At 38.8% G+C, this 11,508-nt stretch overlaps 1 pseudogene; it reads left to right on the top strand.

Moving 5' to 3' along the window:
- The first annotated feature begins 10,390 nt into the window (after positions 1–10,390).
- Kif1c-ps1 (kinesin family member 1C, pseudogene 1) overlaps positions 10,391–11,508 on the top strand; it is a 50,166-nt pseudogene continuing 49,048 nt past the window's right edge.

The following is an 11,508-nucleotide window of genomic DNA, read 5'->3' as shown; positions in this document are numbered from 1 at the left end:
CTTGGCAGAAGCTTGGAAGAGCACCACACTCATATCTTCCTGTTCTTCATTGCCATTAAGTCTTCCAGGTTCACTCTGCTTTCTCTTCCATTTCTTCAGTGTGTATCCCATCTTCCCAGCTCTTCTTCACACCTCTGTCCACTGTAGTGGTATCCACAGCAGGAGCTCTGGTGTCTTTCTTCCAGCCATCCCAGGGTTGATGTGGTTAGGTTCTGTGCTTAGGTGACTTTCGTCTTGCCAGCCTGGTCAGAGTGGCCAATATGGGTTTATATTTGAACCTTCTATCTGTGTCTATAACTTACACTTTGTCACTTGCAACGTTATTTGTGTAACAGTACATGTGTGACTTTCAGCTTCTTTTCTAACATGTATTTTAAGATTTCACAAAACTGGTATATATACTACTAGGAGTCTAAGGTTTAAAAGCACAGTTATTGAATATCTCCATACCTATATTTTAAGTGGATAAAGAGGAGTCTGATGAAATAAGATATTTGAGCTGAAAGGGCACATGATATACGAGAATTTCTGAGAAGGGCTTTTTAGAAAGGCCTCAAACATGAGAGAAGACAGGATGATGAACCTTGTCCCATATACAATGCATCAGGTCTAAAATATAGCCCAACTCCTAGTCAGCTGCACATAAACTCTAATACTGAAAATGTATCTTCCTGAACTATTTTCACCAAGGAGTTATGTCTTAAATAAATATACATAGCATACTGAAGAGAAACCATTCCCTAAAGAGAAAAAGCAAACATCAGACTGCTTACATAAGGAATTTTAAAACCTGGTAGTCCATGCTTTTAATTTTAGTGCAGTGGAACTGTAGGCAGGAGAACTCACTTCAGTGCAAGGCCAGCCTGTGATACATAATGAGTTCCAGGCTAGCAAAGGCTTTAGAGCAAACCCACATCTTAAAAAATTCATAGAAACATGGCAGAGAGAAAATATAGAATAAATATTTTACCTATTATATCTCTTAATTAGCTATTACATTATAAAATTATAATCAATGTGCATTGATATATTAGTATAGAAAATATTCAGGTGCTCTGCAAGAACAGTTTGGTAGTAGAATTTTAACAATAGACAGAAAATTCTGTTACTGTAAATAACCAAAATGAGAAATGTAATAGTTGTATAGCAGTTTCCTCTGAGATTGAGATGGAAATTTTAAGAGGTATGATGCAAAAGATGCAAAAGGGAAGTGAGACAACTGGATATTTAGCACTGGACACTTACAATTTTTTAGGATAGCATTTCTCAGTTTGGGAGTCATTTCACAGGAGTCACATATCAGATATACTGCATAGCAGATATTTATAGTATGATTCATATCAGTAGCAAAATTGCAGTTATAAAGTCCTAATGAAAAAATCATCACAACATTAGGAACTGTATTAAAGGGTTGCAGCATTTGGAAGGTTAAGAGCCACTAATGTAATAGCAGGGGAAAAAACTCTGTCCTGAAGGAAAGATTATTAGAACAGAGTAAACAACTCAAAATATATTCAGGAAGCCCCTGAAATTGACCATATTCACTAGGCCTTGTCGTTGCCAAAAATATATAAACAATAACCAAAGCTAAGAATGAGTCTCAGAAAAGAACGAGCTGAAAGAGGATTCTCAGACAAATTGAGGAGCTTAGAAGAGACTCGCAGGCTCAGAGGCTCAGGCTGAGCAGCCTGGAAGAAGCAGAGACAAGACCAACTGCCTAGAAGAACCTGAGATCTACTGACCTATCAGAAAAGAACCAGGATAGTCTGTTGACCTACCTTCAAGCTGTGACATGTTCCCCGGTTTTGTGAACTGTTACCTGTTTGGGGTTGGTTTTTGGTAATACAATGATTTTTGAGTAATTTCTGTTTCTATAAGTAACCTGTCACCATATCCCTATTAGTAATCCCAATAAGGCTCATTGGGTCAACAATTTAGATTGTGTTAGTTTCCATATTTTGGTCTGTCATTACTTTCCTATATAGGATGAATAGACATTTGTCTATATCTCTTCAGGAAGAATGCTACACAATAGTCATTTACAGATTCAACTGAACAGATACAGCCAAAGAAAGATTCAGTCAAGCAGTGTATGTAAGCACTTATAACTGGATATTAGCCATAATATACAGAAAACCCACAGTACACTCCACAGACCTAAAGACATTAAACAAGAAGGAAGGCTCAAATCTCACTTAGAATGGGGAATAAAATAGTCACAGGAGGCAGATGCAGGGAAGGAATGGGGTGGAAGACAGGATGGGGAGGGGAAGGGGCTGGTGAAGATAAACATCAGGTGTGGAGAGAGAATGGAGAGAGCCAGAGAGCAAGGAGTATGAACGGAAATCTGCCTTTGGCTGGGTTGGGGTGTAGGGACATCTTAAGGATGTGCCAGAGACCTAAAGTGAGAGAGGCTCCCAGGAATAAATGGAAATGACCTTACCTGAGACTTGCAACAGTGGGGATTCTGAACTTGAGGCCACCTCCTGTAGCCAGGCAGGAATACTAATGCACCCAAAACACTTTCCACCCAAAATGTATCCTGTCTACAAGAAATGCAGATGGAGCAGAGACTGAAGGAATGGCCAACCAATAGCTGGCCCAAACTGAGACTCGTCCCATGAGCAAGCCCCAATTCCTCATACTATTCATGATACTCCATTATGCTTCCAGCTAGGGGCCTATCATAACTGTTGGGTGCAACAGCTGACTGAAACTCATATAAATACCCACAGCTAAACATTGGACAAAGCTGGGGGCACTGTTACAGAAGAGTTGGGAGAATAATTGAGGGCCTGAAGGGGATAGGAACTCCACATGAAGATCAAGGGAGCCAACCAATCTGGAACCTTGGGGGCTTTCGGAGACTGAACCACCAACCAAAGAGCATACACAGGCCTCTGTCCACAAACACTCATGTATCACATGTGCAGCTCAGTCTTCATGTAGATCCTCCAAAAATTGAAGCAGGAGCTATCTCTAAAGCTATAGTCTGTTTGCAGAATCTGTGCACTGACAGGGCTGTTATCTGGCTCAGTGGTAGAGGATGAACCTAGTCTTGCAGTCATGATATGCCAGTGTAGGGGCATACCCAGGGAGGTCTCCGCCCTCTCAGAGGTGAATGGGCTTTGGAAGGGGGGACTGTGCTGGAGGACACTGGTTGGAATGTAAAGTGAATACATTTTAAAAAGTGTCAGTAATCCCTGAAGATACTGGAGTACATCTTCACATTGAAATGCAACATGAAAAGAAATTTTTAAAATTCTGAACTCAGGATCCATAAAAGTTGGAACAATTTCAAAGTTTATTTCACAGAATCCTAAAAGTGCAAGGAATATGAAATAGAACAATCCAGACGTATTTGTCAACAATGCATTGACTTTTGGACCTATGCAGCATTATAGGCTACATCCACAGCACATATAAAAATGTAAAAGTAAGCTGTAGTAATATGTTCTCTCCAGTAGTTTGGTTTAGGTTTTCTTCTGCTTACTGGATGAAACAAAGAATGAACCTTAAGTTTAAAGAAAATGAAATAAATTATCCACGTCATTATATACTGTTGAAGTTTAGTTTTGTTATGAAGAAAACATTGGCACAAGAAAACAATAGTCATTACTTTTTTCAGAATGGTTACTCATTGTTACAAACAAGTGAAAGATCACACTGTGTAGGAACAGGCCAGTCTAAGGACTTTGCATATGACACCTCATGGCCTAAAATGATTTAAACCTTGCACTTTGTTCCCCCCCTTCTCTCTCTCTCTCTCTCCCTCCCTCCATCCTCTTTGTTAATTCTAATGAGTGTAACAAACTCTCTTTTGCGTGATATTTCCTGGGAAGGCACAAATAAATGAATAATAACCCAGATTGCCCAACAAATCAATGATTCCATCCAAATTCAGATTTGTGAACCCATCATTTTCCTGGTTTACTTAGAGGATAGTGAGTAAAGAATTGTTTAAAGAAGCATGATGACTTAAAAATGTCTGCATCAATGGAAAGCTCACAATAGTACACATGATTTAACCCCAGTTAAGCTGCAGCAAGCCTCTCTTTCAGGTAGCCTTACAGAATTTATGCACACTCAGAGAATTCCAAGAGTCCTCAGCCATCCCTTTCTCTTTCTAGGATGAAATATATTAACAGTGCCATCACCATTATCATACTTAGTTTCCACCATGCGATTTTGATTATTTCGTTGCTGTGTACACTGGCTGGTTTTGTGTTAACCAAGACTCAGTTGAAGAAATGCCCCAGACAACCAGCTACAAGGCACTTTCTCAATGAGTAAGCCAATGAGGGTCCATTGTGAGTAGTGCCATTTGGGGGCTGGTAGTTCTGGGTTCTATAGGAAGGCAAGCTGAACAAGCCTGGGGCAGCAATCCAGTAATCAGCACAACTCTATGGCCACTGCATCAGGTCCTGCCTTCAGGATTGTGCCCTGTGTGTTTTGCCAACCTGTATTGTACACTGCATGTATGCCTGGAGCATGTGGAATCAAGAAGAGCATGGTGAATCCTCTGGAACTGGATTATAGACTTTTGTGAGTCACCAGGTGGGTGCTGGGAACTAAACATGGATCTTCTGCCAGAGGGGGAAAAATGCTCTTAAGTGCTAGGCCTTCCCTTTCTCCAACTGGGAGAAAAGATGAGTAAATATTGAAAGTGAAAATAAAATCAGATAAAGCGCTTGTTAAATAGCACCATACCCAGGAAATAAGTGCTTATCTTCTCCAAATGGCTGCCAGTTTCATAGGAATTCACTGCAATGTTCTGCTCAGAAGAACATAATAACTAATATAAGAGGAGAGGTCATCAAGAAAGGATTCATGTCTGCCTCCCTATTCAGTTCCATTTATTTCACAGTAGCAGTGCAAGGTCAAAGGTATCTCATTAACTTAGAAGATGCCCGCAAGCTATTTCAAGGCTGCTCCTCTAGATAATCAAGTTCTGTTTTTAATTTTCTACTACCCAACCATGAGCTCAGAAGACATTCACTAACTTATAATGAAGGTGCAGCAAATTTTAAAATTCTCTTGTGAGGATTTAATTTCAGAAGTGTTCAATCAATGATGCAGATACCACTGATGCAGATACCACTGAACCATGTTTTGGGTCATAACTACTCCAGAAAAGTTGGACAAACTGGATGTCTATAAATTATTAAAAAGTAAACCAATATAAGCATGAAAACTAAAGCTTCTGAGATTTTTATACAAAATATTATTTAAACTTTTTGACATTGGTTTTAACAACAGATTTTTATATCTTCTGAAAACTGTAAGTTAAACTATAAAGCAAATTATTTTATTTCATCAAAATTAAATGTAATATTTCTGTGTGTACACTAAGGAACACAAGGCACAGGAAAGAAGATCAACAGACTTGGAGAAGGCTGTTGCAAATGGTGTGTTATAAGTGTTAGGGCATTAGTCTGCACCTTTAGATCACCTCTAGACTGCATCAGGCCATGCTTCCCTGCATCTCTCTCTGCAATGGGTTTAATTGTGGACTGTGCTTTGACTTGACTGTTGAAATCAGGCTATAGTACATCACGCTACTCCATATTGTATAAAAGATTGCTTTTTCAGGTTATGCTTGAGCCTAGAAGACTCCATTTTGAAAACAGCTTTTAACTTCATTTGGAGGGAGAAGGATGATATAGCCTCTGGTTGAGTTCCCAAACCACCCAGAACTGATAAATGACTTGCAGTGAATTAAAACTATAGGGTCACAAAAGTATTAAAATAAATCCTGTCAGGGATGCCAAGTCCCAGAATTTATTGGACACATCACAGCAAAGTAAAAGTGTAACTACCTTGCCTAGGCTGATCGAAGTGATAAGCCCCTTTCTCCATGATGACACAGTTCCACACCCGCCTATTACATGATCCCTGATGTGCCCTTCAAGGATAAAGACTTCTAGCTTGTCTTGGTCACCAGCAGTTGACCCAGCTTAGTCATATGCCTGCCCATCCACCTGCTTACTCACCTTAACATGCAACTGCCACCTCATTCCTGTTCTTGACCTGTTTTCTGACCCAGACCTATTCCCTGCTCTGGACCTGGTGTGAACTTTCATCTCACAGTTGAACTCCGCAGCTTCATTCTAAGCTTTGACTCCAACAGTTCCTATCATTGCTGCCTCACAACACTGGTTCTGATGCTTTTTTTCTAAACAATAGAGACTCTTTCTCAGCTCCCTTAAGAAATTCATTGAGATTTGATGCAGCCTCTTTAACCTGTATTTATATTGAAACAAAAAGTGCACACCGATATATTTACTATGTGATATGAAAGCTAATATTAGTATTTTAGATTGTAATAAAATACTTTTCATCCTCTTGAGCCAGGCTGACTTAGGCTTTTTTCATATCAGTTGATGTCATTGAAATTGCTAACCCTTATGGATTTATTGTTATTCCATTTATTCTGAAATTACAGAAAGACACAGATGTAACCAGGTTTCTGTCAGAATTCTCATAATGACAACTGTCAACCTGTTCTTCACTGATTTTTGTCATAATTGTTCTGTTGAAAAAAATTGTGATGTAAAATTCCACACTACTTCTAAAAGGGTATCTGATATTTTCTTTGTTCTGGGGGTGAGTACCGAATCCTCTGGAAGACTTCTGAGGAGATTTCACTGAAGGCTGCTCTCTGAAGAGATTCTTCTCAAATTTACCCACCATTTCTCTAGTAATGCCTCTGTCTCTTTCTATCTCTCTGTCTCTGTCCTTCCTCTCTCTTGCTTCCTATATCTCTGTCTGATTTTCATTCTTTTTGGTTGTTGTTGTTTTCTTACTTGTTTGTTTGTAGACAGTATCTCACTATGTAACTCTTACTGTTCTGAAACTTGCTATGTAGATCAGACTGGCCTCAAACTCAGTGAGAGCTGCATGTCTCTGTTTCCCCAGTGCTGGGGTTAAAATTATATGCCAATGTGCCCAACTTAATTTTCATTCATATGAAGCAAATATTGCCTTTCCTCCAAGGCTCCACGCTTATATCCCTATATGTTGTACTGTCTCTGTTTAATACTTTCTGTCTCACCTCCAGGCCAGTAAGGGCCTTGAGACCATCTCATTCCAATAAACCTAATACTGAAATGGACTAAATGTCAGCTTCCTTTTTGAACAAATTATTGTCATTCTTCTTTCTTCCTAATTAATAAGAATGGTCTCATGTCAAAATATATAATGAATGTGTATTGAAACACTGTTTTGAGTTTAGCAAAAATATTGAAAAGAAATTTCTTTACAATGATATCCAAACACTTTTCACACAGTCAAAAGATGTTCAGTGTTGTAATTTATCTGAACTATGATTCTCTTGTCACAAATATATCACTTCCAAAAGAGATTTGTTGGATTGGTTTACGTGATAGACCACCAACAACCAGGAGAAGGAGTGGACTTGTATCTGCCCAGTTAAAGAATCTAGAAGCTCAGAAAAGAGACCAAATGATGCAGTTCAATTCTGGGAATGAAGATCCATGGAGAGAGTCTCTTTGAAATGATGGTGAAGATGGCTCGGTTCTGATGGTCAGATGAGATGCAGGCACAAGGAATGCACCCATTTCACTTCTCCCACTGCATTATTCTGGGTTCCAGACTATAAATAGTGCTGCTTACATTTGGGATGGATGTTTCACCTGCTTCTATACCACATGGCAATCTGTACAGAAATAATGTAACAAGCACATCTAGAGGTACCCTTTAATAGCTATACCCGTCTCTCAAGCTAGTCAAGTTGATTATCAAAAAACAACCATCACATTTGTTAACAGAAAAATGCAAATAAAAACACTGTGTTATTCTATTTCAAAACCACTAGAGTGACTGTAATACTTTTTGTTCATTAAAAATGTTGAAGAAAAGGGAAAAAAATTTAAAAAAAAGAAAATATTGACAGGGACGTTCGGGTATTGGCATTCTTTTTACTGATACACGGAAGACAAAGTTTGGTGATTTCTACATTATATGCTGTAAGGAAATGAAAACAGGACTCAAAAAATTGTACAAAATATTCATAGATTCCTGCTCATAAGACTTAAAGGCAGAAATAATAAACAGGTGACTCACCGGAGATGTAGATAATCAAAATGTGGCGTAGCTATTCAGTAGAAGAACTCATTATAAAATATGAAGTTGGGTATGTATCACAGCAAAGGTAAATAAAGCTACTGTAGTATTCAAAGTGAAATAAAGTAAATACAAAAAAGCCTTAAACTGAATATAACAGCAACATGAAATAGGGGCATGATCATATTTATAGGAAGGATTAGTAGGAGGGACGGATGAAGTGCTACTATTTAATGAGCATAAAGTTTCTTTGATGGAGTAATGAGGACATTTTGAAAGTAGATAATGGTGATTGTTATTATACCTTGTGGTTTAATGCCTGCCACAGAGACTTGTAGTACAATATTTGAAAAAGTAAATTTTAAGAAACATGTTTCTTATCAAAGTTAATTTTCCTAACAATTTAATTTTTGAATATTTTAAAATATATTTTAGGTTACAAATTTAAATTTTTATCATTTTAAAGGATTTATTGATAGCTACTATCTGTATGTGCACATGGTTTCATCTCTTATTGCTAATTTACATTTTACCCAAAGGAACTCCTGATCATCTCTCCCGGAAAACTCATGTGAGTTAATCAACATCATTTGTCATTAAATACTCTTAACATTGCTGAAAGCCTGGGATGTATTAGTAGAGTGTTTACCTAGCACATGCCTGGCCTTGAGCTCAATCTTACCATTACATAAACTGAACATAATGTTATATACTTGCAATCGTAGATGTAAATTGTTAAATTATCAATCTTCCTTAGCTACTTAATGAGTTTGAGACCTGAGATTCGTGAGAAGCTGTTTTAAAGAAATTACTATTGTTGATAGAATCCCATGAATGTGTTTTATTTATGTTGAACAGGGAAGTAAATGTTTCATAATGACATTGGTAGGATAATACCGAGTAAGCATGTTTTTTAATGTAAATTATGTCCATATATTTCTACAATTTATACCTATTAAATAAACAAACTGTGGTGTTCATACTTTTGATGCTTTCATAGCCTGTGCGTGACTGTTACGTTTGATTCTTTGTGTTAAGTTAGCCATCATTCTGCACTGTGCTTGAATATCTCTACAAATTTGTTCCATTGTTTCCGTGGAAGAGAAAATAGCAATGGGCCATTCAATTACACTCGATGTGTACTGATTTTCACATATTTGTTTTTATTAACTATTTTCTACTCTTAAGCAAGTTTTCCAATCTAGAGAAAAAAATGTGTCCTGTTACAAATTGGCATGTTTTTTATTTCTTTAGTTGATTAAGTATGCAATCCTAACTTATGATAAGCTCATATTTTATTTATTACATAACCATATACTATGATATCATTACTTGACTATAATGATGGATTTTTTTTTAATGAGGAAGGGATCCTTTAAGAAATTCCCTAGGATTCCAGGGTGTATTTATGTACCTTTACGACACATGTGCAAGTGTGTATGATATTTCTGGGGTGAGAAAGAGGATTCACACCAACACTTTACAGCCTCCAGCAGAAAAAATCAATTCTTCAGAAAAACACTCTGCCCCCAGTGGAGAAGAGGTTCTGGGGCCACCACTAAGAGTCTTGAGACCTGTCTATGAGAACTAGATCACTGCCATCTAGACCATATTCTACTGTTACATACAAGTCATTATAACATGTGAAATTTAGATAAAAGAGGATAGAAGTGATTACTCAGTGCTTAAGGGCTCTGATTGCTCTTCCAATAGACTAAAGTTCCATTTCTAGCATGCAAATCCAAGTTGCAATTGTCTACTGTGAGAGTTCCAAGGGATCTGATGCCCTCTTCTGGTCTCTGCTGGGACAAGACATACAGGTACTACATAGCCATCCTCACAAATATAACAACCAAGTAGGATAAAATTAATTAATTAAAAAAGAAAATTGTAGAGAAATTTCTTCTAGTTATTTGAGTGGCTGATAAAGATGACAGAAAGCCAATAACTGGCCGAAAATATGGAGGTGGTATTTTCTGGGCAGAACAGGAAGAGAGGGGGAAGAGAGGACAGAGGGAAAGATGAAGGAGTGGCTGGCACTGACCTCTAACGCTACTTTTGCTGTCACCCCCTCCCCACAGACCCAGCAAGGGGTGGGGACATCCCTGAAATACCCCCTAACCCCTTATCTCTCCCTAGCTGGTCTTAGGCATCCCAGGAAGTTTGTTCTTTTGCTGCTGGTGTAGCCAGGCCCCAAGTGTAGGATGGGGCTTCCCATAAGAGGACCCGTGGCAGCCAGAACTGATACAGTTCAGCGAATCTGGGGCCAGGACACCAGCTGAGGAGAGTAGGAGATTTTGAAGCTATGACTGATGCCTCTGTGAAAGTAGTAGTGAGGGTACGGCCCTTTAATGCCTGTGAGACCAATCAGGATGCCAAGTGTGTGGTCAGCATGCAAGGCAACACCACCTCCATCATTAATCCCAAACAGAGCAAGGATGCCTCCAAAAGCTTCTCCCTTGACTATTCTTACTATCACGTACTTTGGAGGATCCACAGTTTGCATCTCAACAGCAGGTGTATCCAGACACAGGAGAAGAGATGCTGCTCCACTCTTTTGAATGCTACAATGTGCGAATCTTTGCATATGGGCAGAGGGGGGCTGGGAAGTCCTACACCATGATGGGGCAGCAGGAACAGGTGCAGCAGGGCATTATATCTCAGCTCTGCAAAGACCTCTTTGTGGTTTGATGCAGGTGTGGACTGATATACGTGTGCTATATGCAGGTGAGGGCAAGCACAAGATAAGGCAAGGCCTTTGATTAGGCAGTGAAAAAGAAAGAGGGGGGCAAAGTTTTTATAAGGACAAAGAGAAGGAGGAGGAAGAAATGACGATGGAGAAGGATGACCCACTCCCTTGTGGCTTTACATACCCACGGGGAGCTATGAAAATCATATAAGGGGTGGATAATTATAGGATAATTTGTCTTATGTAGGTAGGCAGTTTATATCAGTATCAATTGGCTCTAAGTTTATTGTGTGCACATTTTGTAGAGTGAGAATTTACTGATATAAATCTGACTGATAAATTACAAGCTTACTGAGTTTTGATTTTAATGGGTTACTGAGAGTTGTGACTATAACCACAGGGGGTGGATGCTGGGAATGTGAGTAGAGTCTGAAGCAAAACAGCTTCAAGATAGGTAGTTTCTCTATGGGAATGGCATGGCAATGACTTGCCTTGGGAATTAGATACATGGCCATTGATGGGGCTAGTCATGGAGGTGGAGAGGTTGCCACAGGGCCCAGAGAATAGCCAGAATAGCAGCATGGCTTAGAAATTGAGAGTTTAACTTGATGGGTGGAAACATTTTGCTGATTGAGATGAAAATACCCCACAAATGCTATGTGGCCCTATGGTGCTGGAGATAACATGGGATGGTGTCATGGATTTAATTTGTATATTAACATCTTCTACAACAC

This window comes from Rattus norvegicus, chromosome 5 (assembly GCF_021556685.1).
Source record: "Rattus norvegicus strain SHRSP/BbbUtx chromosome 5, alternate assembly SHRSP_T2T, whole genome shotgun sequence".
NCBI lineage: Eukaryota > Metazoa > Chordata > Mammalia > Rodentia > Muridae > Rattus > Rattus norvegicus.
Note: the sequence above shows the minus strand (reverse complement) of the source record. Positions and strands in the feature narration are given on the sequence as shown.